The sequence below is a fragment of the Alexandromys fortis genome, unplaced genomic scaffold (genome assembly GCF_014885135.2).
Source record: "Alexandromys fortis isolate MF-2015 unplaced genomic scaffold, M_Fortis_MF-2015_v1.1 scaffold_89, whole genome shotgun sequence".
NCBI classification, from domain to species: domain Eukaryota; kingdom Metazoa; phylum Chordata; class Mammalia; order Rodentia; family Cricetidae; genus Alexandromys; species Alexandromys fortis.
This window is the reverse complement of record NW_026067973.1, coordinates 6,059,618-6,085,675: the sequence shown is the minus strand read 5'-3', so window position 1 is coordinate 6,085,675 and position 26,058 is coordinate 6,059,618. Positions and strand designations below refer to the sequence as shown.

Below are 26,058 nucleotides of genomic sequence, written 5' to 3'. Positions count from 1 at the left end.
CTTGGTCCCCCCAGTACCAAACACACAAGATGCAAAAGCAAAAGGAAAAAGAATGGAAGAAAGAGAGAGGGGGAGAGAGAGAGAGAGAGAGAGAGAGAGAGAGAGAGAGAGAGAGAGAGAGTAAACAACTTGCCTGTGGTCACTAAGGCCTTCCAAGCAAAGGATAGGACCCTGGATTTTATAGATTTCACCTTCATAAGACCGCCCCTTCCCAGCTAGTTTTGAACATTTACCATCAGCACTATACTGGAGCAGCGCCCTGACAGGACCAAGGGCTCATCTTCCCGGAAGTGGGTGGGGTATTTTGCAGTAAGGTCAGAGAGGCGATGCAGAGCCTAAGGATTTCCGCTTCCTTCAGAGAAGCCCAGCAGGAGGAGAACTTTGGATTGTCTGTACTTTAAAGCTTGGGTCTCAGCCTGGGATAAGTTCCCATGCCAGTCTCTGCATCCCGGGTGGGTGGGATATGTCCCCATTGTCCTCTAGAGGGTCTCATGAAGCACAGACCATGCCATGGCTGCTGCTCCTCCCCACAGACCATGAATATCATTTCGGTTCAATATTTTGAATATCTTTTTCTAAATTAAACGTAATGGGAGAGCAGCCAAGAGGGAGCAATTGCCTTAAATTGAAATAGACATTAGCTGGAAGGGGAAAAATTGTCCCAAGAGGTCAAGGAGGTGATTGGACTCTTACTTCCACATGGAGCTACTAGAAGAATGACTGAGTCTGTCTGCTGGCTGCAAGAACAACCAGATGTCAAGGGGACATGAAGCCAAGCGTCAGAGAGGCCTCAGCTCCCAATTCCAGGAAAAGCTTTGGAGACTGGCTTGGTTTTCCATGTTTTATTCAAGACATTTCTTTTCAGATATGCATCTGGTCAGGTGCTAAAACACCACAAAAACATCCCAGGGAGGCATGGACCCCCCCCCAATGTGCTTGGCTGAGGAGGCTCTTCAGTTCTTCTTGCAGAAGGGAAAAATAGGCAATCTGAATGCTGTGTCTGTGGACATGTTTTCCTGCATTCTTTTAGCTTGAAATGACTGGGGATGGTCTTGGGTTGATGCAACACTCATCTATCCAACACTCTGAAATAGGAATCAACTGGGGGGGGATTATTCCAAGAGATCAAGGAGGCCATTGGAGTCTTACTTCCCATTGGGGGGATGACTGAGTCTGTCTGTTAGCTTCAAGAACAGGGCAAATGAAACCCTTCCTCTGCCACTATTCCGAAAGGACATTGGGTTATCAACTGTCTGGTCATCTGGAATAATCTGATGAAGGTGGCGTGACCCTGCGATTCTAGAGGCACAGTCTGATATGTGCATTATGCCAGTTCTGATGTCTTTGAGGCCACTGCCTTTTTCTCCTCTCCTCTTTGGGTGTTCGTGGGGGGTCTGGTCCCAGTCTACCTGTATTTCTCAACATCTACCCCCCTCTTTCTCAGATTCCTCTCATGTACTGACCATGTAGACCTACTTTTTTCTCTATCCCAAAGCTTGCTACCTGGCTGTCCAGGCTTGGGATGGGGCAAGGGTTGATTCATCCTTCTGTTTGCTCAGATGTGACATTTGCTGGGACAACTTTTCAGTTCTTGGCATGGTCTCTACACCATCTGTGTCTGTTGCTGGCTGCAAGCAGACTCTGGTGTATTTATGTGCACCTGTTTAGTCAGCAGGTCCCCAGGGTCCCCAAGGAAGCTGCAAAGGTGGTGGTGGAAAAGAGAAGGAGAGGGAGGGAGAGGGGAAAAGGAAGGGGGAAGAAAACAGGTCATCCATAGGAGTCATCATCAACCTTCACTGTCAGCTTCCTGGATTAAGTCACTCCCAGTGCATGCATGAAACACACTTACACGTGTCAGTGAAAGCTTCCCCCAAAGGAATTAACTAAGAAAGCAAGACCAACGCTGACCCCAAATGAAGGCGGCACCACCCCTTGGGCTGGGGTCCTGGACTGATCTAGCTCTCTCTCTCTCTCTCTCTCTCTCTCTCTCTCTCTCTCTCTCTCTCTCTGCTTCCTGACTATGATCATCATGCAAATAGCTGCCTCACAGCTCAGCCTCCGTGCCTTCCTGTCATGAGTGAATTCATCTCTTCAAACCTTGAGACAATGTAAGAACCTCCCCGATTTTGCTTTGGTTGGGTATCTCTGTCACAGCAATGAGAGAAGTTCCCGATATTTGCCCTCTGCTATATTGGCTTGGGGGCAGAAAGGTTCTTAGTTTCATGGGACACCCCAGCTCATAATTCTTTGGTGATGGAAGATACCGCTGGAATCTTGAGCTCACCACATCCTCTGGGACTGATCAAGTCCTCTCTGTAGCTAGAAAGGACTGCCTTTCTGTGCCTTTTTACAGGATACTTTTTCTACTGTGTGGCTTACACTGTGTGACCCCTGGAAGGAGCTGGCTATCTCTCCCATGAGCAGTTTTTAATAGAGAGGCTTGGAGCCAGCAGTGGCTTCATCTACAGTGTGAAGAGGTGGCCCAAGGTAAGCTTGCCAAGGAATGACTCTTGGATAGGGCACTGTCCACAACTTTTCTCAGAACAAAGGTCCATCCAATAACACTGCTTACAAGTTGTTTATTGGGTGCTAGACATTTGTATTTAAAATTCTTTGCTAGGTGCCTTGCCCTCCTGTGTTTGAGTTCTGATCTATAACCTGGTAGCTCTGGACCTTGGATAAGCTCCTGTGTCTCCGTGAAGCTAGGTCCTCCATCTTGTGGGGAGAAGACACAGCTCACGGAGAAACTGAAGTGGTGTGTAGCTCTCCCAGCTTGCTTTCAAGGTGCCTCTCTGAGCCATTAGCATATTTTAGAGTTAATAAATGGTGGCTATTTTCTTGGACCCATGCTTTGCTGTTGCTGCTGTTCAATGGCTATCATTCCAAGAGAGAAAACCTTCAAGTCCTTTGTAAATTGGAAGGGCAAAACTGAAGTTTCTGTTACTGACTCTATAACTTCTCCCCTGCCTGTCAGCCTAGTGTGACCTATGATCCCTAGCAGACTAACTTATTCATCTTTTGAGTCTGGCTCTATAGTGTCAGGTGACCAAGGAGAAAATTCTAGCCCTGTCACTGGGCGATCTCATGATTAGAATAGGCTGAGCTGCTGGCATGGTGGAACCCATCCCCGAAGGCCAGAGGTAGCGCTTCACGTTGCTTGTCTGCCCCTTTGTGAGAGGAATCAAGTGTGATGCTTAGCCTTCATTGTGAACTTGATGGGATTTGAGATCAACATGGAAACAAATCTCTGGGCATGGCTATAGTATTATGTAGATTAAGTTAGTTGATGTGGGAAGACCCACCCTAAATGTGGGTGTCATCATTCCCTGGGCTGTGACCCTTGATTGAATATTAAAGGGAAAAGTGAACTGAGCACAAGCATTAGTTTCTTTCTGCTTCCTAATTGTGGACACAAAGGGATCAGTCACCTCCTACTTCAGGGGCCGCACTTTCTCCTCCTTGATGGACTGTAACCCCTTTTACTGTAAGCCAAAAGCCAACCCTTCACCTTGTCAGGGCAACACCACCAGTAAATAATAAATTAAGCTAAAGGCAAGTCTGATTCTCTTCCTGTTCTCCCAAGAGGCCATCTGTCTGCTCTGAGGAATGTTGCCTTTTCAGAACCATGTTTCTTCCCTGGTCCCTCGAAGCTTTCCCGCACTAGCACTACCCCGATTCAAGCAGCTCACTCGACTGTCACACTGTCTTCTCCTGTCACACTGCGTTTGGTAGCTGGCAGGTCAGGTCTCTTCAGATCCCACTGGAAGGCATGTGGCACAAGGGGAAAGGCTTAGAATTTAGCACAGAAAATTCAGTTCTGACACTTACTAACAGAGCAATTTGGGGAGAAATCATTTAACTTAACTGTGTCTCTGTTTTCTCCCCTTGGTAAAATGGAGCTAGTTGTCAAATTACATAAATAGCCACAGAAGTACATTGTAAAGGATGAGTGCCAGAGAAAATGCCTTGCACATCTTCCTTCCTGGGCCAGGTTTTGTTTTGTTTTGTTTTTCCAGCTACTCAATGAAAGAAAGAAAGAGAAAAACCCAGTAAACGCCAAGTGCTTTTCTTTGTATTATTTGTTTAGTAAATATTTTGTCTTTGTTACGGAGTTAAGGGGACACTGGCTTTGTTTAATGTTATTGCTAACGTCGCACAGCTGATAATTAGAACATGAATCAAAATATGTCTGATTCTAGCAGTGGGGTTCTTCTGCTTACAGAAGACTGAAGAGCAGCCCCTCAAATATGCACGCAATTCCTGGGACCTGTGAATATTACCTCATCTGGTGAAGGAAGACTTCAGGGAGGCACTAAAACTATGTGTCTCGGAATGAAGAGGACAACTAGTCTGGATTATCTGGTGGAACTCCTGGAATCACAGGGTCCGTAGGAGAAGGGAGAGGATGCATGGACAGCAGAGGAGACATGAATAGGCTGAGCTGCTGGCATAGCAGATGGTGGAAGTGACCATGAGCCATGAATATAAGAAAGGCGACTCTGAAATCCTGAAAAGTAAGAAAATGGATTGATTCTTCTCCAGAGCCCTGTGGCTCTGCTACTGCCCTGACTTCAGGCCAGTGAATCTGATTTTCACCTTCCAGAAGTGTAAGAGAGTAAATCTGTTGTTTTATGTCACCAAGTTTGTCGTAATTTTATTGTAGCAACCATAGCAAAACCATACACCATTCCATCATCCTGTATTCTTAGTTCACAATTTTATATTCTCTTTGGTCCCTTAAAGCACCAAATTTTAGCCTTTCCTAGGCTCTCTCAGGCCCTGGTCAGTCCTTCTCAGTCATAACAATTGAGTAACAGCCGCTCGACACATGCCTATGAGGGGAAGAACCTTGTGTGAGATGTGTTGAAAGATGACAGGGAAGGGTCTTCATGGAGCTTATGTGTTATCTGAGATATGACCCAATCCTCAGTGACTTCAAATATATATATATATATATATATATATATATATATATATATTACTTTACATAGTTAGTGAGAGTCAAGAGTTCAGAACTGTTTGACAAATGTCTCTAGTTCAGAGTCATGGGACTGCCTTCAAGATAACAGCTGGGGTTGCTCTTAGCTGAGAGCTTGGCATAGTTGAAAGATCTGTCTTTATGTCTCTGTTTCTGTCCCTCTCTCTGTCTCATCTCTGTCTGTCTCTGTTTCTCTCTCTCTCTCTCTCTCTCTCTCTCTCTCTCTCTCTCTCTCTCTCTGTGTGTGTGTGTGTGTGTGTATGTGCTTATGGGTGTGGACACAGGACAAACTTGTATAACATCCTTGGGAGTATGCATATATCTCTTGAGACAGAGTCACTGGCCTGGATCTGACCAATCAGTGTAGACGAGCTGACCAGTACGGCCGCAGGAATCATCCCATCTCTTGCTCTTCATCATGGGATTAAAAGTGTCTGCCACCAACTGCACAATTTTCACATAGGCTCTGGGGATCAAACTCAGTTCCCTATGTCTTCAAGGCATGCACTTTAATGATCCAACCATAATCTCATCCCTGTGGAGGATCTACTTTAGATCAAAACAAAAATTAAGTGAGGATTTAGCATTGGAAAACTCAGTTTCTAGGTTTATTTCATTCTCAAAAAGGTGATTCATGCCCATGCTGGCAGATCTTGGGTCTTTACTGTTTATTGGCAAGATATCTCAGGTCCTTATGATGTGAGCCTCTCCAAGAGATTGCCCAAGTGTTCTCAGACATGGCAGCTGGCTTCTCCAGCAAAGGATGAGAAGGAAAGACAGAGAGAGAAGAGACAGAGACAAAGAGAGAGAAAGAGAAGATATGACCTAATCATTGCCCTCAACGAATCACTAGATACAGACAGCAAAGTGAAGAGAAATAGGCTTCACTCTCTAAAGCACAAGAGTTCCTGGGCATACTTTAAAGCAACACAAGGAATCTGCAGGACAGAGAAGAGAAGAACAGTAGAAGGACAAGGGAGAACTCCCTAAAGACAGGTAGCACAGAGTGAATCAGCCCTGGAGCTAGGACCAGGACATAAAGGTTTAGACTCCAACGGTCAGCAAATACTTTGGGTATGTGGCATGAACGAAGAGGTAGGAAAATAGGCACCACTTCTTTAAAAACTAGTGAAAGGCAAGGTGTGTGCCATGTAGGCACCCTTTAAATATGGATGCATACAGAGAAGAGAAGGAGACAACAAACCATTTGGGTAGAACTGGAAAAGACAAGAGACTGGGAACACGTGCTTGTGCAAGAAGGTAGCACCCAAAACATTCTGCACAGGAGCCACGCAGTCTTTAGATGTCAGAGACTCTGTTAAAAGTTGTTAAAAGAACAACCAGAATGATTGTTCCTGAGGAGGCAGGTGCTTGCTGACCTAGGTCCCGGGAGTAAGCTATAAGTAAGAAAGGAATGAGCATGTGTTTGAGAAGGATGATCCTGGAAGATGAAGATTTTGGAAGTTGCATGAACTTCATAGAGAACAGAGGGTATGTGGGGCAGGGGGAGGGAGTGGATCCTCCATAGTGTCAGGGGCTGCACAGTGGGAGTCACCTAGGGACTGCTAATGTCAGGGGGAGAGGTGATGCTGCATACAAACTGAGCAGACTGCTCTGCAACAAAGTCCTGGAAAGTCCAGCCACTGGCGCTGGGACTGTGAACTCCAAAACTGGTGGTGGCCTTGAGGCAGAATTCTAGAGATCTCAAAGTACTGAAGCCAAAGTGACTGAAGTACCAGCTCTCAGTACAGGACATATCTGACAATCAACCCTCCTTCTTTTCTTCAGTGGCCTGGGGAAGCCACTTCTCAGAACTGCCACCACAGTGACCCTAAGTTGAACACGTCATAAACCAGGTAAGACTAATCTGTGCTGCATATGATTTGATTGACAAGAGTTCTGTGTGATGTTATGATCTTATCTCGAGAAAGTTTTGACTTGTAGAAAACAAAGCTCAAAAAAGCATCGGCTAAGCATGTGAAGGTTTGTTCTCCCACAGGCAGGAAGCTCGGAGCAAGGCAGCCCAGCACTAGTGTGGAACATCTTCAGACTCAAGAGGACCACACTAACTCCTTCCTTCTGATATTTTATCTTCTATTCTTTTGTTCTTCTTGAAGTTCACAGTGGACACCAAGGTCTGGTCAGGACACTGAAGTTCTGAACTCCAAGAAGAAGGAGAGAAAAAAAGAGAAGACTCATTTTCTGGCCAAAGTAGTTTCTTAAGCAACCTCTCTGGAAGTTGTACACAGTATTTTTTTCAGTTCTGGCGCACTAGCCAGAAATGATTCGCTTGGTCATATCAAACTTGAAGACAGCTAAGGGATTTGGTTCTATGCAAAGTCTGAGCCTGTCTGAAAGGGAGCCTGGATATAGGGTGATTTGCAGCAAGCTTTCCCAAGCCCCTATGTTCCCAAGCCCCTATGTCTGTGTGTGTGTGTGTGTGTGTGTGTGTGTGTGTGTGTGTGAGAGAGAGAGAGAGAGAGAGAGAGAGAGAGAGAGAGAGAGAGAATGCACGCGTGCTCATGCACATGTGTGTAGGAGGCTTAGAAAGGCCAGTGGGCGGAAAATCCCATTGTTATTAGGTAAGATAACCCTGTGATTTCAGACTCAGGATGCTTGACTCTGATGCTGTATGATGGAGTGTGAATGAGAAAGAGAACGTGAGATATCGGGCATGAATAAAACTTTATAAGAAACTTTACTTGGACTGAGAGATAAATGGGAGATGTGACGGCAATGATGTCAGGAGCCCAACATCTGGCTTGATCTTCACCTTTGCTGTTTACTTGAACTTGTACTTGAACCTCTGGCTTAAAGGAAACCAAGAAGTTTGGTGTAGCACATTCTACTGTATCGGGTGAGTTTCTCTCAGCCAAGTCTTCCCTGTGTCTTTATGGGGGGGCTGTCTTGGAAATCTGGGGTGTTAAAAGTGGTCAGTCCTGCACCGTTTACTCAAGAGCAGGTTGATTGACTCTGAGCCTTAAGTCACCATCAAAGATACACCTCCCCCTTTTCTCTATCCAATCAGCTTGCCTTGAATAATTTTATATATCTCTGGAAAACAATTTCGAATGGTTTTGAACACACGTCCCCAGTTTTAATCTGCATACTCTATCTTAATTGGCAGATCTTGTCCTAAAGCACCTCTTTTAATCCCTCTAAACCTTAATTACCTGTAAGCCTGCAATTAACATTTCAGCGCGCTGTCATCTCTCCATGGCCGCCACATCAACCATCAGGAAAGAGGCCCTGCAGTCCTTCCTTTGACCTTGGACTGTGACGATCCCTGTACCACCTTCTGCTTTGGAGTAGGTGATGGGAATTTGATCCTGAAGCTGGGATCTCAAATGATGGCTACATGAATGTGTTCAGAGTGAGGTTTTGTGGGCAGAATTTGCCAATGGTAGAAAGGGTTGTGGGGTCTCAGACAAGGCGCCCACTGCCCCACATCTAGAGCAGATCCTCCACAAGGGAGTCACAGCCTTATATTTAGAGGATCCCCAACCCCTAATCGGGGCCTTGGCCTTAGACTGAATAATATTCTTGCTATAATCATTTTTAAGGGAGAAAGCTGAAAAGCTCCTCTAACTTTTTTCCTTTCTTTGTCCTCCACTCCCATCAGCCCTCTAGGACAACTGGAACTTAACCCAGAGCTCAGTCTCTGGAAGGTCAGTGATGCTCTTTTACAAGGTATTGAGCATCCACTGGCTGTTCTAGGCACATCTGTAAGTGCTGATGGTCCCTGCTCTCTGTTGCTTGCCTGAGTGGATGCAGCCACACGTCCCCTAAAGCAGATAGTGATGCATTCAGAGATGCTTTCTGCCATTCTTACCAACTGCTCTCAACACCTCACCCACACCACCTGATATTTGCTTGCATTCTAGAAGGTCTTCTGTGGCCTCTCAAGGCACATTTCTCCTGATTTTGTCTGGTTGCCAGAGTGCACCCTATCTGCCAGAACAACTGGATGCAAGCATGAAAGTGAGGAGGTGTGGACCCCAACTTCCTCCATCCTTATGTGAGGTGATTTAGAAACTCAAAGGCTCAGGATCGTCAGCCAGTAATTGGGTGACAGTTTTGTGCCATACACCCATTTTGTAAGGTGATGTAACAGTCTTGTCTACCAGGATTGCTGTAAATATTAAATGAACCAGCCCATGTGTCATGACGTGAATGTGTAATGTCCTTTACAGGCTCCTGCTTTGAATATTTGGACCCTAAAGAGTGGAGCTCTTTTGGGATTCAAGACCATTCCTGAGGAAGGGGGTCACTAGGAGAAGGTCTGAGGTTTGCAGCCTAGTCCTTCTGCTAGCATTTGCTCTGCTTCCTTTCCTGCCCAGATGTAAGCATGCTCCCTCTGCCACAGAGCCACCTGCCGCCATGCTTTCCTTGTTCTGGTGGACTGTCTCCCTTCAAACCAGGAGCTGGAGAAGCCCTTCCTCCTACGTCGCCTCTTGTCAAGCACTCGCAGTAATGTCTGGCACACAACAAACTGCTGCCAGTCCTCATCACTGTCACCCTCTCCGTCAGTGGCACCGTCCTTCTCCGCAGGGCACCAATCCCTCCCTGTGTTTTTCTCGGTGCTGCTTAATCTCCTCTGAGTCTCACAGCTGAGTCTGCTGCGTCTGTCTTCCGATGTCTCCTCCACCCATTGATGGTCTCTACCCTCTCCAGCTCCCCTTGTTCTCTCCTGGACTCTAGTGACAACTCCCAACCGGTCTTCTTCTTCCAGGCTTGTCCTTCGCTCCTTTTCTACACTGCAGCCCAGTTCTTTCTGTAACATCCGCCTTCTCATGTCACGCCCCTACCCAAACCTGTTGAAGAGAACACACTCTACAGAAACAACTGTAAGATCCTCTTCTTAATACAAGAAGTCTCCGGCCTGACTTTTCCCCATCCATTAGCTTTATATTTGTTTATTTTATCTTAACAACACATCTGGTCATATTAAGCCACCAGCTTCTCTCACGTGCCTAAGGCCTTTCATGTTTGTATTGGTTGTGCAGCCTGACACACATTTCCCGTCTCTTCACCTGCATAGAACTCACTTACTCCTGGACTCAGTCCAGATGTTTCCTCATCCAGGAAGGCTTCCCTGGATGCCTGATGGATCCAATTGTCCTCTTTTCTGCTCTTTTAACTCCATGGTGTATACTCCAAAGCCATCAATTAGGACTTCAGAAAATGATATTTGTTTCTTCCGGTAGATGGCAAAGTCTCATATTGCAAACCTTGAGTCTAATTCATCTTTGTGTCTCCAGAATCCACTATGGTATTTGGCACAGAATCTGTGTTCAACAGAGTTTCGTTTGAACTGTTGTGCAGGGAAATAGAAAAGCTTGCAGAGGGGTGCAAGTATACAGCTATGGCTGCTAAATTGAGACCACAGTCTCACTGACTGTCCAGGGCCAGGAGTTCACATATGCGAGTCCACACTCTCTCCTCCAGCCCTCTGCCACACACCCCACCCACTCAGGCCCCCAGGCTTTATTCCACTTTGTTTGTAAGCAGTTTCTGACTTCGGGCATCTCTCATTGTTGCTGTCAGTGCTGTTGAGACATTTACTGTCACCTTGTTATCCCGGAATCTCTGCATGGCTCCCAGAGGTTGCAGACAGCTCCAGGGCTCACAGTAGACAAACAGATTATCTGTCGACTGGGGCTTGTAGAAGAATATTTGGACAGGAACTCAAGAAACCCTAAACACACCGGCTCTCTGCCTGCAAAACGTGTTGTTTATTGTTCTGGCCTCTGGGTTTGGAAATGTCAGACACAGGCAGACTTTTTCAGGCTTCTTGGCTTCACTGTGTGGTCCAGAAAACTGCTATGACCCACAGAGCGTGCTTGGAACCTCCTTTCTTTGGCTGTCTCTGCAGTTTTGGGATACCAAAAGCCACTTGTTTTTCTGATCTCAAAACATGGCCCAGAGTCATGGAGAGGGCAAGTTCAGGGTCTGATCGGCAGGCTGCTGGGGCCAGAGCAGAATCCCACATACCATGGGGTCTCTCTGGTATCTGAAATGGCTGCCTGGCTTGTCTGCTGAGGAGAACAGACAGGTAGCCCTCTTTCAGCGTACGCCATGGCCTTTGGTACTGCCCTTTCCCATAACCAAAGCCTTAGCCAATGGTTGACTCCAATTCAGACCCTGGAGGTCTGGTATCATGCTTTTTCTTTTTATGCTGTGTGTGTGTGTGTGTGTGTGTGTGTGTGTGTGTGTGTGTGTGTGTGTGTGTGTGTGTGTGCATTTTCAGAAATGTTATTGTGTGGCTGTATGTGGTAGGCAACAGAAAGATAAACAAGACTGTGGTGGTCCTTTCCCTTCCCTCAAGAATTCATAGTCAAGCTGGAGAGAGAGAGAGAGGAGAGAGCACAAAATAAAGATGAGTGGTTAGTTAGTGCTCCATCCTAGCTAGTAGAAGAGGGGCTTGTCTAGGTGTGAACCACCTTGACCACATCCTGAAGTAGAGGAGAGATTCAGCTGGTGGTCAAACCTTCCATGGTGACGCTAGATAACTGGCTGCTAGGTGCTCCCAATAACACCCTCAACCCCTCAGAGATGGAAACCTTGTATGACTGGAGATGAAGGAGCCTGACATCTTTATATGAAAACCACTTTCTCCATCTTGACTACTTAACCTTCTAGAAGATTTCAGACTGGATCACTTTAATCCTAGGGGTTTGACAGGGAGCTGAGAAGTCCCAGAGACTCTGATACAAACAAAACAAAACAAAACAACAACAACAAAAGCCAAAACAAAACAAAAATCAACCAACCAAACAAAGCCCTATTTACTCCTTTTGCATTCTTAAGTCCAGAGCATTGTAGCAGGGGGGGATGAAGGGGCTCAGCATCTTGACACTGTTTGTGGCACGAGGGAGGTTCTCTTAAAGACTGCAACATCCACCCTGAAGGGCTGGAAGCCATGGCTGCAAACAGGCCCTTGTCATAAGGCTGGAGAAGCCAGCCGGGCTGTAATTAGCAGGACTTGTAATTGGGGCGTAAATAAGAGTGGAGGCACTGACAACTATTGTTATTGAAATGTCATGTTTTGAATGCAAAAAATACAGCGAAAATGTAGGGAAGCTGGGTGATATTAATGTATGCAAATATACTTTAATTAAAGCTCAGCCACCAATGGCTTTAAGTAAAGGGCTTGATTTAAATACTTAAGCAAATATTATAATGGCTCCTGTGACGGCGACATAGTGAGCAACACTGCCAACAGCGCCAGGAAGAATCAACCCCCAGACCTCTGTGTGTGTGTCGTCTGGAAACCAGAAGGTCTTCCCAGACTGGGGGTTCGCTAAGCTGATCTCTGGGCTCCTTGGAGTTTGTGGGAACCTAGTCTCCTGGTTTCAAGGCCTCTAGTGGGAATGGGTGAAGCAACAGCCACTTGTGACCAAAATGATCCTGGTCACACTGTGCCGCCTAAGTCTGGAAGTCCATATCTGTCTCATCTCCCTGTTCTTGAATCTGGGTTTTGAGTATCTTTAGTTCTCGATGTATGTTTGTTGAGACGATTGTCTCTGCATCTGTGACTCTGGCATGATACTCACTGAGGAAATTCGACAGCTGCTGATGGATATCAAGGTCTGTGTCCTCTCTAGCACGTTGGTCACACTATCTCATAAAGGTACAGTCAGTCCCTGCCTCTGCCCTGCTGGATTGCCTGCAGCCTTCACAGAACGAGTCAGTGTTACACCTTCCTGTGGAGGAGGCCTGCTCATTAGTGCGTGTCTCGTCACATTAATCGTCGGGGCAGAGCTTGAGGGCTTGTGTTCTCACTCTGACATTCAGTTTTGTGGAATTCAAACACGCCTATGGGAAGTCACACAGTTTTCTATGCGATAGTAAGTAGTGGTCATATCAATGAAGATGGAAGGAGTCAGTCTAAATAGAGACATATATGAAGTCGATGGAAGATGTGTAAAGCATTTTACTAACTTCTAATGTTGAAGACATTATAGTCAATCACACATAAGATAAAATTTGGAGTCATATTCTGAGAGGCACAAGAGAAACCAGGCTTCAGGGAAAGACACATCCTTATTCTTTTGTGGTTCTACCTTACCAAGTCATATTGTTCTCGAAGATGAGAACTTGGAGTTCAAAGGTTAATGACTTTGAGATACTGTAAGTTGTCTAAGTAACTGTTAATAGCCATTAGTGGACCATTCATATGGTTTGCTGAGCACTTACTATATGGAAGACACTTAATGATGACATCCCATTTTAGCTGCATAAGTCTAAGTGTAGGTAATGTTATTCTCTTATAGCTTACAAAGATACTATGGATGAGAAAGCTTTCCAGAATATACAGTATATTCCCCATAATGTCCCCCATATATATCATATAGTCTCACTATTTATTATTAAGGCAGGTTTCTAAAGAAAATTTCACCTATCTCTATCTTTTAATTGTTATGCTACTATAATTACCAATATGCATTATGGTTGATGCTATATAATTATTGAAACAACTAGGTTTAGGTCTTCTATGTACTGTTTTAAGTTACACTATAGAAACCTGAGCTTTTGTGACCTAGTTAGAGCTAATATTTTTATCACGTAGGCATTAATAAAATGGAGACAGTTCAGAGACATCTTGGTCTTTGAATTCACCCTCTTTAATGTTATAGATATGTATATCACCTCTACATAAATTGAAAACCCCAGCAGATAGGGTTGTAATTTTTTTCTTTTGACAGGCACATTTTTCAAAGGCTGTGAAGGAGAAATAGCCATTTTTGTTTCTTATTTACTCTTGGAGAATTTCACATATGCATATATTGTATTTTGAAACTATTTCCCTCCTTTGCCCCCCAGCTCCTCAACTCCACATGGATCCCTTCCCCCTTCATCTACCCCCTATTTTCACCCACTGAATCTAATTAGTGCTGGCCATACACACATGGGCGCAGAGCCGTTGACTGGAGCATGGTCAACCTACCGTGGTCTATAGCCCTAAGGACAATTGACTCTTCATCCTCTTATCATTGTGGAAATAGTCATTTTTGTTGGCCTTATTCCTGTAAGATGTGCTTTCCGTCTGGTGCTGTCTCCCTTCGGTGCTTCCATGGGCAAACCCTTTAGATCAAGCCTGCTGGTGGTGAATCCCCCATACTTCCTTTGACTGGAAACTATCTATACCTGTTATTTATGTATTTCTTTATGGTGTTTATTTTCATGTCTCTGTGTGTTTGTTTTCATGTATGTGCATGTGTTGGATGTGTGTGTATATGTGTGTGTGTGTGTAGACCAAGGAACAAATACCTGGTGTCTTCCACCTCGATGTCTGAGACAAGATCTCTCACTGGCCTATAATTCACCAAGTTATCTACCCAGTACGCCCATGAATCTGCCAGTGTCTGCCTTCTTTCTCAGAGATAGGATTACAAGTGTGTACCATTATGCCTGGCTTTTTGTTTTATTGTAGATTCTGGGGATTGAACGCAGGTCCTCCCTTATGTTTGCAAGGCAAGCATTTCACGTGCTGAGCCATCTCTCAACCCCCAGCTTCACTTATGAAGAATATTTTTGCTGGCTACACAATGCTATGGGAGGACAGAGTGGTGGCAGGAAACCCTCCTCTTAACACTTTGTCCAGAGCTGTTAGCAATAATCAGTGAATGGGCTTGTCTCCACTGGGTTTCTTCTGAGGAATTCCCTTACTGGAAAGGTAGGATTTGAACTGAAGTGTCATGGCTTGGAAATAAAATGCCCCCAGTAGGTTCAGGTGTTACACTCTCGCTTCCCCGCTGCTGGCACTGGTGTGGGATGCTGCAGAACCATTGGAGGTGAGACCTGGCTGGAGGAAGTGGGTATCCAGGAGGTAGACCTTTATAGCTCTGCCTCACTTCCAGTTGCCTCCTGTTTTGCTGAGCTGTGAGGAGGGAGGGAGTTCTGGCCAGGTGCTGCCATGGAACCACCTGCTGAGATGCCCTCCTGCCATGATGGACTGTATCCCTTCAAACCATGAGCTAAATTAAGTCCTCCCTTAAGTTGTCTTGGCCAGGTACTCACTCCCAGCCATGGGGAAAACAGCCTAATTCTCTAGATCAAAGAGAAAGGTGTCAGCTGTGCATGTAACACAACTACCTCTGATTCCCGCGCTCTTAAATGGGTGACTTCCAAGTCAGTCAGAACAATTCAGCTCTGTCTGCTTCCTTCAGCCTACTTAGCACATGTTTTTTTCTGACTCAGAGGAGGGAGAGCCAGTAGAATCCAGCAGCAGTTAGTTTATCTTTACAAGAGAGGGAGAAAAAAATCAATTACATGATGATTTGCTTACTCACCAGTTGGCTTCTCCTCTGGATGGCAACTCTTCCCTGCAATTTGCTCCGTGTTGAGTGAAACTGTTGTGAGACTCCTTGATTTGTTTGTGTTTTATGACTATGGCCAGAGGCTGGGAGAACCTGAGGGAGAAAATAAAGAGGAAAGAGAGAGTGGAATCGAATGCAAACAAAAGCAAACCCTCCTTCCACAGTCTTTCCTTGAAGGGCACACCAGAGACTCAAACAAGAGAAGATAATCCCCCACAAGAGAAATGGATTTAATTATAGAGCAATCTTGCCCCCCAAATACAGAAAATAATCAGTGTGTGGAGCTACACACACACACCACCACCACCACCACCACCACCACCAAGGACTTGCTGGAGACAATTGACTGAATGAAAGAGTCCTGCATATTTATAACCAAAGGTTCAGAAGCATGTGTGTGTGTGTGTGTGTGTGTGTGTGTGTGTGTGTGTGTGTGTGCACATGCAAGTAAGGTTCTTTTTTTTCCCTTTTAAAAATTCTACATTGACTAATTCTGAGCTGTGCACATTTTACTGTTTCAATTAGCAAAGATTATTATTTGTTTTTCTTTCTTTCTAAGTGCTTTGGCAATCATTATGCTCATGATGACAGAGTTTTGTGGGCCACTTTCTCATTTGCAGGCACTCCCTGAACGAAAAGCCATAATAAGCCATCATAAAAGCAAGTTGGCTCATTGGAGAAGACTGGTCTGTCCTAACAGACAGGCCATTAAAGGTAAGTTGTAGAAGGGGATCAGTGAGCAACCATCATAAATGGATCATCAGGCAAATTAGCAAAGCATTTACTACTCAATGGTGGGAGAAGACCCTTTCCAATAACTTCCCTAATGCCACTGTAATTGGGGAAAGATGCGCCATGGCACAGCTGTGCAGGCCATTATCTGAACAGCCACTCAGCTCTGCTAGCCGGGACAGGACACTCTGCTGAAAGCCTTCTCTGAAAGTTAGAGGCCCTGATTAAGGAGGTATGAGCATCCCAGGCAGCTGTGAACGCCCTACACCCACGGGTGCCTACAGAATGGCTAGAATTTGAAGTGAGGAGTGGTAAATGTGTGCCTAAGAATCCCCCTACCCCACCTAGGAAGGACTGTTTTGTGGAGCCCTCAGAAACCAGCCTCTTTGGTTCTCTATGTCGTGATAAAGGGGAACATTTCTACTCTGACAGCTCAGTCTTTAGGAATGAAACTGGGGGGGGGGGGACACAACACAGTTTTAAATCTTGTAGATGATTAGAAACTTATTACTCCTTGTAGATACTGGCAATCTTTGTCCCCCTTTGTAGTTTATAAAGCACTTCCACAGACATTCATGAGATCATCACATCAACATTGGGGGTAGATTATTATTATCTTTATTTTCAATCCAGAGGAAGATTCCAGAGAAAGAAACAACTCACTCAACAGTTTTTTTTAAAAAAGATTATCACCACCATCACTACCACCACCACCACCACCACCACCATCACCACCACCATCATCACCACCACCACCATCATCAACACCATCACCACCATCACTACCACCACCAAGATCATCATCATCACCACCACCACCACCACCACCATCATCACCATCGCTACCGCCACCACCACCTCCACTGCCACCACCATCATCATACAGGTTCATTATATATCCCTGGCTGGCCTGGAACTTGATACATATACTATATATGAACACACAGAGGTCCATCTACTTTTGCCTCCAGAGTACTGGGATTGACGGTGTGTGTCACCATATGGCGCCTGGTATCTGATGAGATTTGAACTCCATTCTTCTCACCCAATGCCCAGCAACTTTGCAGAATAAAGACCTTTGTGAGTCACATCCTTCTCCACAGCTTGCAAACTCCTCCCAAGCCAGTACTGGAGGGAGGGTTTCTCCCCTTTGGTGTCATACCCAACACGCACTCTTGTCCTGTTCAAACTGCTGATTCCTTTGTGAATCTAGGTTGACCAAAGATGAGAGTATAGGGTGGAAACCAGGGGCTGTCAGAATTGAGCACAGGGCCTAGTGCATGAAAAGTGCTTCATAGTCAATAAATGAATGAAGTACACATTAAAAAGCAGCTGTAGAGTGTAAGCCTGAAGTCAGAACTGTGAGAGGAGGTGGGAAAGGCACCCAGTAATGGTTAAGGTCAGTGTTGGGTCTCATGAGGCCTGGGCATGAGGCCCAGTGTAACTTCCTAAGCCTAACTTGAGTTTGGTGAGGCCTAGTGTAACTTCCTGAGTCTAGCTAGAGTTTGGAGACCTGTCTCTGGCTACTTGACTTAGGCCCACCTCTGCCCAGCCACTGCTAATGTGGCAGAATATTATTGGCCCTTGTTCCTTACTTCACCTCAACCCATCCCAAGCTTCTTCACCCCCATCACAACCCTATATAAGTCCCTGCTTGAAACCATTAAACAAGATCCTGCTTTGGCAGACTCCCAATTCAGTGTGTGTGTTTCTCCCTGGTGGCCAAGAGGGGAGGGGAGGCTGGGTCATTTGACTCTCACCATGCTGCTCAGCCCTAGGGAGAGCCCTGAGGTTCCAGCTCTGCCCCCGCTCTTTCTGCCAGGGAACCAGCAGGTCAGCATTAGCTTACTTGTTGCTCTGACCAAGTTTCTGACAAGAAGCAGCATAAGGGAAGAAGGCGATGTTTCTGATGACTGTTTGAGAGGACAGTAGCTGTTGTGTCAGAAAAGGCAGGTGGCAGGAGTGTGAGGTGGCTGGTCACATTGCATCCACAGTCCAGGAACAGGAGGATGTGAATGTTGGTGCTGAGTCTCTTTCCTTTATTTCATTGTTTAATGTGTCCACGACTGCAGCCCAGGGGGTGATAGCACCCACTCACAGGGTGGCTCTTCCTCCTCAATTAAACCTTTTTGAAAACATCCTCACAGACACAGAGATGTATCTTTCAGGTTATTCTAAGCACAGTCAAGTTGACAATGGAGATTCACCCTCTCATGGGTGATGCAACAGAAACAGAAAGAGCCTTTGGGAAGAAGGTCCTGAGTATGGGAAAAGTCCAAACTTCTGGCTTTCTACATATTAGGATAGAGAAAGTTGAGCAATGAGTGAGTTCTCCAGTTAAGAGGAGGATGTGGCCAGCCCTTCATTACCTAGTGTGGAATCCCTGGGTTTGGAATCTAAGTACCTCAGAAGCGATCTCAATCAATTTCCTCTTATGCCCACGTCCTCAGTCTCCTACAACTTGAAGTCCTGAGTGCTCGTTTTGTCTGTTGGTACAGTGACAGTTTTAAAATCAGGGGCATGTAGAAGTATATGGGTCACAAGGACTCTACTGGGATGTACCAAAGATTTTCCTCATCCTCTCTCTGGAGAGAAAAGTCATGGTAGTTTCTGAATATTCCGGGCTTCTCCATTTACACAGGTTAGCCTTAGTGCTCTGAAGGCCCCAGCTTTGGTCATCTTATTGGGAATGTCATTTAGAGGTCAAGCCATCCTTTCTATAGCTGCTGGGCTATTGAAAAGCACAAGAAGACATGGCACCAAGGCAAGAGCATTGTCCATAAATTCTCAGAGAGGCTTCCTGAATTAATGGGTATGTGTTCCAGAACTCTCTCTGCATGGTTCCTGCCCCCTGTTTCGTTTGTCCCTCTGTCCATCCCAGCTGTCTCTCACTGTCTCCCACCTTCTCACCAGCCTCCCTGTGCTGCCTTCACACGCCTGTGTTTATCCAGTCTTTCCTCTTGTTCACTCTGAAGTCATCAACCAAGCCTGAATTTCCACATTTCTTGACACATTTCTAAGGCCTCTACCCTCTGGGTTTAACCCAAGCGTGGTTCTTCCCCAGCAAATGCTTCTTTCCTGCTTCTTGTGCTCCAGGGGAGGCATTGGTTTTCACTCAGTTTTGTTTTTGTCTCTCATCTTGGGCAGAAGCCTCTGTCCCTTATGGCTTGTATCTGAGGATGAAATCATTTATCTCACTTGTTTTCATCTACAGACATTACCATCACATACTGTATCTTCCTTTTTCTTTTCTTTTTCTTTTTTTTTCCTGTGTTGGTGTGTGGCAATTGGAGGCTTGATCCCGGGGCCATTGTCCCTTGAGGACTAGCTAATTGACAGAGGCAGTGAATGACTTCCCTGAGATCCTACCTAGCTTTAAAATATAAAACAGCCACCTGACACCATCTCCTTCATCAAACTCTCACTTGCACTCAATCTAATTTCAAATGCCGGTAGTCACGGAGACCGGAGAAAAAGCTGTCTGAAAGATCTCACACCCGGGATGAATTGTTCACGCCTAGAAACAACAGTCATAGGAGAATCATCACTTCCACACACTTCTCAACAGGACTAGTCATACTTATTTGCATGCATGAAATGACAGAAAAGGAGAGACTAGAATGGGGTAAGATTGCATGTTAGAAAGTTGACTTGGCAGGGTAGGCAACATGGATGATAGAGAATCCCGGCTCATTAATCACTGGCATCCAAAGCTTCGGTCTTAGTACTGAGGGTGAGAGTGGGGGGGATGTGGGAGTGGAGGGGAAGTTCCTTCCTTCAGGGCTGGCATGGGGATCAATGATAGTAGACTGAGACAGCGGCAGAGCTGATCATGACTTGTAGGCAGGATGACCAAGTAGGACAGAAGGAAAAGGAGACTGGCTTCCGGCCTGACTCACTGTCTCCTTCCTGTTCTAACTCTCACTTCAGGCCCTCCTCCCTTGAATGTTTTCGTCTCAGACATAATTCTAGACAGTATCTATGCTTCATAATATAATGGGAGAGTCTCCCACTCTCAAAATTTATTAGCTAAGAATTATTATTAAGGCTTAAAGTGCTATTCTAGGGATGTCTGCATTTTAATAACTTTGAAGTCTTTGAAAACTCAGTTAATAAATCTCCAATAAGAGGACTTGAGGCTACAAGTGAGGATACTGTTATTTAATGAGAACTCACTCCGTGCTCATCCCATTTTGTAGACTGGGGCTGGCTGCAGCAATGAAGACTAAAACCTCCCTTAGCAGCCTGATCGCCCCCAGAATAAGGAGACAGGTGATACACCAACAAGTGGCTCCAAAAATATTTTTATCCTCCAAAAATATTCCATTTATCCTTTGAGAGTGTCACGATGTATGCAATTCAATTTGATCATATCCCACCCTCTATCCTCTCTTTCCCTTTTCCTCCCACCTTCTTATCCTGTTCTTTTTGTTTGTTTGTTGTTTAGTTAGTCAAGTTAGGACTGTCTGTATATGCATTGGTGCAGAGCCATCTGCAAGGGCAGGGACCGCTTGCCAGGAGCCAGACCCCCCCCCAAATGAAAACAAACAAACAAAAAAAGATTCTTCTTCCCTTAGTAGACATCAACTGCCAGCAACTCCTCAGCTAGAGGTGGGGCCTTGTGTGCCCCTCCCCCACCCACCATGGAATGTTGACAGCTTAATCTTGTGCTGGTCTTAGGCAGCCAGAGCCATAGAGAAAAAAAAAAAACCCCAAGATAAAAGGATTTGAATGTGCTAATGCACGCGAATGTGTGAGAGGGTATGCATGTGTGTGTGTGTGTGTGTGTGTGTGTGAGAGAGAGAGAGATAGATAGATGATAGATAGATAGATGATAGATAGATGATAGATAGATAGATGATAGATAGATGATAGATAGAAAGATGATAGATGATAGATAGAAAGATGATAGATACATGATAGAGAGATGATAGATAGATGATAGATAGATGATAGCTAAATAGATGATAGATAGAAGATAGATAGATAGATAGATAGATAGATAGATAGATAGATCTGCATAGGTATAGGCCATCTACTGACACAGCCATGGCCTAAAAATATGAAGTCTCTTTTGAGGAATTCCATGCTTAGCTTGGTCTTTTATGGATGAAAGCCTAGAGGTTACCTTACATTTTCTCTCTGGTGTTTCTGGAAGCAATCTGCACAGATCACCTGACACCTGACAAACAAACCTGAAACTTCCAAACCAGCTTGGGAATGGCTCTGGATATCTTGGGAGGGCCTCGGACCTCGGGTGTGGCTTTGTGCTGCTCTCTGCCTGCCGCACAACCTCCTCCAGCAGGTTATTCCATCTGAGGGGACAAGGTGAAAGCAGATGCCTCCCGCTGTCTCTGAGCAGGCTTGTCAGGCAGTAAACTGATTTACTCATGGGGATGAAGAATGGGAATAGAATTTTTGGTATCCCAAACAGCTCAGCATTTTCAAGAGAGCAGGTCTCAGGACGTGTCCCCTGGTTGCCACTTCAACTTCCATGGAAACCAAACAAATGAGGCAGAACACACATGTACAATTCTCCAGAGCAGGCTCCTTCCCCATAGTTGTAGCGCGTTTGCACAGGCCTCCAAATATCTCCTTTTCTTTGTATTTATTTATTTAGAAAAAGCAACATTTCCACCCAAAGTCATTCATGCATCTTGACTTAGAGCTGAGCTGACAAGGAGCGTCCTTCCTCCTCTGTCTGTACTTATCATTCTCTTGGGCTGGTGGCAAGGTCCACTGCTCAAACAGTTAATATTTTTTTTTTTCTGACACAGCGGTGAGTGTGTTTGGAATTCAAAATGTAAAGGATGTTGAGTTTTACATTTTTTAGGGAAACGCCGGCTCTCCGCCAGATCATTCATCTCCAGAGACTGAGCTTGCAATAATGCAGTAGGGGGGAGGGTAGGGGACAGAGGAAGGGAAGAGAAGGGAGGGGATAAGGATGTAGGAGAGAGGTGTGTGTGCATTGTGGAGGGGGAATGGGCATGCAGAGCAAAATTCACCAACGGAGAATGAGTTCTAATCTGTTAGGAAGAGCAGAACAGGAGACTGAGGAGACCAGATCTATCCAGCTCTGCTGAGCATGGCTTAGACTTAGATAACTTTTATCTGCCCTGTTGGCTTCTTCATTCCCTTCTCTACCAAAACACGGTCTTGTACACAGGTTAGATGTCAATTTAAATATGATAAAAACGAGAATGCTGTTCTTCCAGCAGCAGATCGGGGAAGGCGCCTTTTACAGATATAAGGTGTTTTCATAATTGTCTTTTTGTGGAGTTTTACCACTAAAGCGTTAAGGGCCCAGATCCACTAAGTGTTAATTCCAGGATAAGTCTTTGGATTAGATGAGCAAATTCTTTGCAGAAAGACATGATTGCTTGTATGCAGTTATAAAATAGTAAGAGCCTAAGAACTCTAGGGGTCATGATCCCACCTCCCACCCAGACAAACAATCCCTTTTACAGATTCCTCTGAGTTCCCACAGCACTTGGCAACACAAAATTCAGAGCTACTTGCTTTTGTGGATGTTTTAGACCCACAGGCTCTGTCTTTCTCCCTTCTAAACCAACATTCCCTGGAACAGAACGAGAGCATTGAGTAGGCATACAATAAACATTCCCGTGAATGAACGTGACTGCCTACTGGCAAAGATTGACAATGTAGTTGTTCCATTCTTGGCAACTCTAACGGTCAGAATGCTTTTCCATACTAGAGCTAGGCCGGAACTGCTTCAGTTCCACCTAAGAAGGCCAGGGGAAACTCTTACTTTGTTTCAATCTTTTTTGTTCCTCAATCCTTTCTGCTTCCTAAGTTTCTTTTTCCTAATTGATCTTTTTCATTTATTTTTGAAATGACACGTGAACACCATTCTTAAAATGTGATCCCTAGAGTTATCTAAATATGATTTTGCTGGCACTCAGTTTGGAAGGAAATGGATCCTAAGATCATACTTACTGGGTCCTGGTACCTGTGTGGAACACCATGTCCGTTGCTAGGTCCTGGTACTTTCATGGAATACCATGTTCATTAGCTCATTTCTTCTCATTAAATCTAAGAACCACCTTGTGAAATGAAGATCACCTACTCTGCTTTGCAAGATACAAAAGCCCCACAGCTTCGTTCACTGTGGCTAAGGTCTCATTGCTGAGATGCCAGAGCTGGGACCTGATCTCAGAGTCAGCCTTTTCTACATCCACCAAGTACAAATTACATCATTACTATGTGCCATGCCTGTGGCTGTCTCTGTGGTGAGGTGATCTCAGAAGTGAGGCCTTCTAATACACCAAGCTACGATTTGTGGCTCAGGACCCGAGACCTTGCCTGTGGTCAGCTGTGCTAACACAAGCCCACCGTTGTGGCCATATCACATTACAGTATGTGCTGCGTGAACTCTCTCCTTCCTCTTGTCTCTTGGGGTCTATCGTGGTTCCCATATACCTCCAGCATAAGACAAGCGTGCCTGGCCTGGTATGGATACTAAGGTAGTGCTTGCGGGATGAAAGAAGTGCTTATTTCTTAAATCCTGACTTAGACCTTATGTTAGACCTTAAGGTGGGATTTCAGGAAAGAAAACTAATGCTAGGAGTAATGCTAGGAGTAATGCTAGGAGAGGGGGGTGGTTTTTTTTAGCTGAGCAGAAAGGCAAGCCGTTCCTGGCCATTGCTGGGATGACACGGTCGTTGGCTGAAACCAATTTGTATCTAGTGGGACACTGACTTTTCTGGCCTGGAAACCGTTGCTCATGCCAATGTGTCTGATGGTCTATTAACAACTGGAGCAGCTGCCGTAATCCTTCCGAGGTTCCTTCCCTCTGAAGCCCAAGTTATTTTCCAGGATCTGAATTGGAGACTTTGTGACTGTGTTTAAAGTCATTCATTACTTAAAACAGGGTATGGGTTTTGTGCTTGTTTTCATTGACCCACTGTGAATGGTGTCAGCTACTTGATTAGCCTGCCTTCTGAGGGCTTTTTTTTTTGTTTGTTTGTTTTTTTGTTTTTAATTGGTGAAACTGTTGCGGGACATGGACAACGACAGGGACCCAAAGCACACAGCCAGAGGGAAGAGGCCTTTTGTGGGCCAATCAACATTTTCTAAATAACACTAAACATAACCAGGATTTGAGCTGGCTCTAGTATTATATTATCTATATTTTAATGTGATGACCATGGTATTATAGGAATCCTTTTCAGTTTCTTACTATCATCCACAGACTTTCCAGAAGGAAATAGGAAAATGTTACTTAGATACGTTGAAGGGAAGGCGGCCATGGGCAATAGGACCACCACTTTATTAGGGTCCAGAAACTTTCTTCAGTGAGTTATTCTAGACTCCAACTGAGATTCCAGATAAGATTTTTATTTCTGAAACTCTTTTGCTCTTTTGGTAGAAGGGCAGAATAATATGCCTCCTTTTCATTGTTGGCATTTCTGATGCTCTAATAAAACTATGGACCCTTTGTCTAACATGTTGCTTGTACTCTCAGAAACCCAAGCCCCCAAATTCATGATTAAGAACACCAAGGAGCTAGCTGGAGAGATCTCAGCAGTGAAGGATGCTTATTGCTCTTGCAGAGGACCCTGGTTCACTTCTGTGCCCAGAACCCACAGTGGGCAGCTCAAAATAAGCAAGTTACAGCAGTTCTAGGATCCAATGCTCTCTTCTGGTCTCTCTGGGCATCTGCACACACATGTTACACAGAAAGTCATGCACACACACAAACACAGCAATAAAAACATAAATAAAATCTTAAAAACAAAGAACGTTTAAGATGACTAAATGCTGGAAAGGATAAGGATAAGGTAGATGGTTTTAATAAAGGCAGCCCCTCATTTTCTGGGAACCTGAAATATACCCTACATATTACTACTGATACACAGCTGGAGATCCCAGGAGTGAGTCCAAACAGCCACCTGAGTTCTTGTCTGGCTTCTTGGTCAGACTTGCTCCAGAGAATGTACAAGCAGCAATGGCCACACTCACATTGCTATGCCAACTTTAGTTTTGATTGACTGACTAAACAGCTTAGATGTTTTGCCATGGATAGCAGTTTAGAACATAAAGTAGACTACATCAGGGTCCCCCCACCCTGCATCATCTCATCATCTCTGGGTTAGTTTGTTTTGTTAGCAGATAGACTATACCTTCCTGCCCTTTAAGTCAAGCCTTGCCCATCTTCCTGTTTGAGTCAATAGGATATTAGTGATTATGACAAAGCCGTGTGGCATGACTAGGCTTAGACTTCTCCTCTCTGTTGTGTCCATGTGGGAGTCATTCTTAGAGAAGCCCATGGGTCCACAGAGATAGGACACATGTAGTGGCAAACTGAGTCCCAGATCACCTGACCACAGCTGGTGCCAGATAGCTGAGAAGAAATCTCGGGGGGCTATGGATATTTTGTTTGTGATGATAAATTTTATTGTCAACCTGATTGGAATAAGGAACACCTCTGGGTGTGTCCCTGATAGCATTTTCAAAAATGATTAGATTTTATGGGAGCTCCAAATGAATGAATTTGGATTAAGTCCTTGATGGATTCATACTAAGGTGACATTATCTAAAGATAGTCAAAAGCGGGAGATGGGATCTCATTGGAGAAGCAGGTTACTGGTAGGTGAGACCTTGGGAGCTATATCTTAGTTGGTTATCTTCTGTTTTACCTAGTTTTCTCTGTTTCTGGTTAAAATATAATAAAAATTTCCCTTCTTCATGTGCTCCAGCCACCAAAATGTCCTTCCCAAGAGACTATGGACTAAACTCTTAGAAACCACAAGCCAAAATAAAACCTTCCCCATTTAAATAGTTTCTGCCAGGTATTAGGTGACAGCAATGGCAAAAGTGATACATTGTTGCATAGTTCTACTGGAGCAAGACAGGGCACAATTTTGATAGTCTCTTACTGAACAAAATCAGTTGACTCGAACGTGTGCCTTCAATCTTGGTGGCAGCTTCAGAGCTAGGCTCTTTGCTCATGGTCCCAGGTTGTAACATAATCTTCTGAGCATGCATCCATAGCTCAGAGCTTCA

General features: G+C 45.0%; 1 long non-coding RNA gene across 1 annotated transcript in view; it reads left to right on the top strand.

The window, feature by feature from the left end:
- The window catches only part of LOC126510009 (uncharacterized), a 139,440-nt gene that overhangs the window by 22,639 nt on the left and 90,743 nt on the right, over nucleotides 1-26,058 (top strand). Inside the window, exons 2-4 of the long non-coding RNA XR_007594300.1 lie at nucleotides 4,223-4,514; nucleotides 6,767-6,834; nucleotides 15,921-16,014. This is a non-coding gene — a long non-coding RNA (uncharacterized lncRNA). The remainder of the gene's footprint in view (nucleotides 1-4,222; nucleotides 4,515-6,766; nucleotides 6,835-15,920; nucleotides 16,015-26,058) is intronic.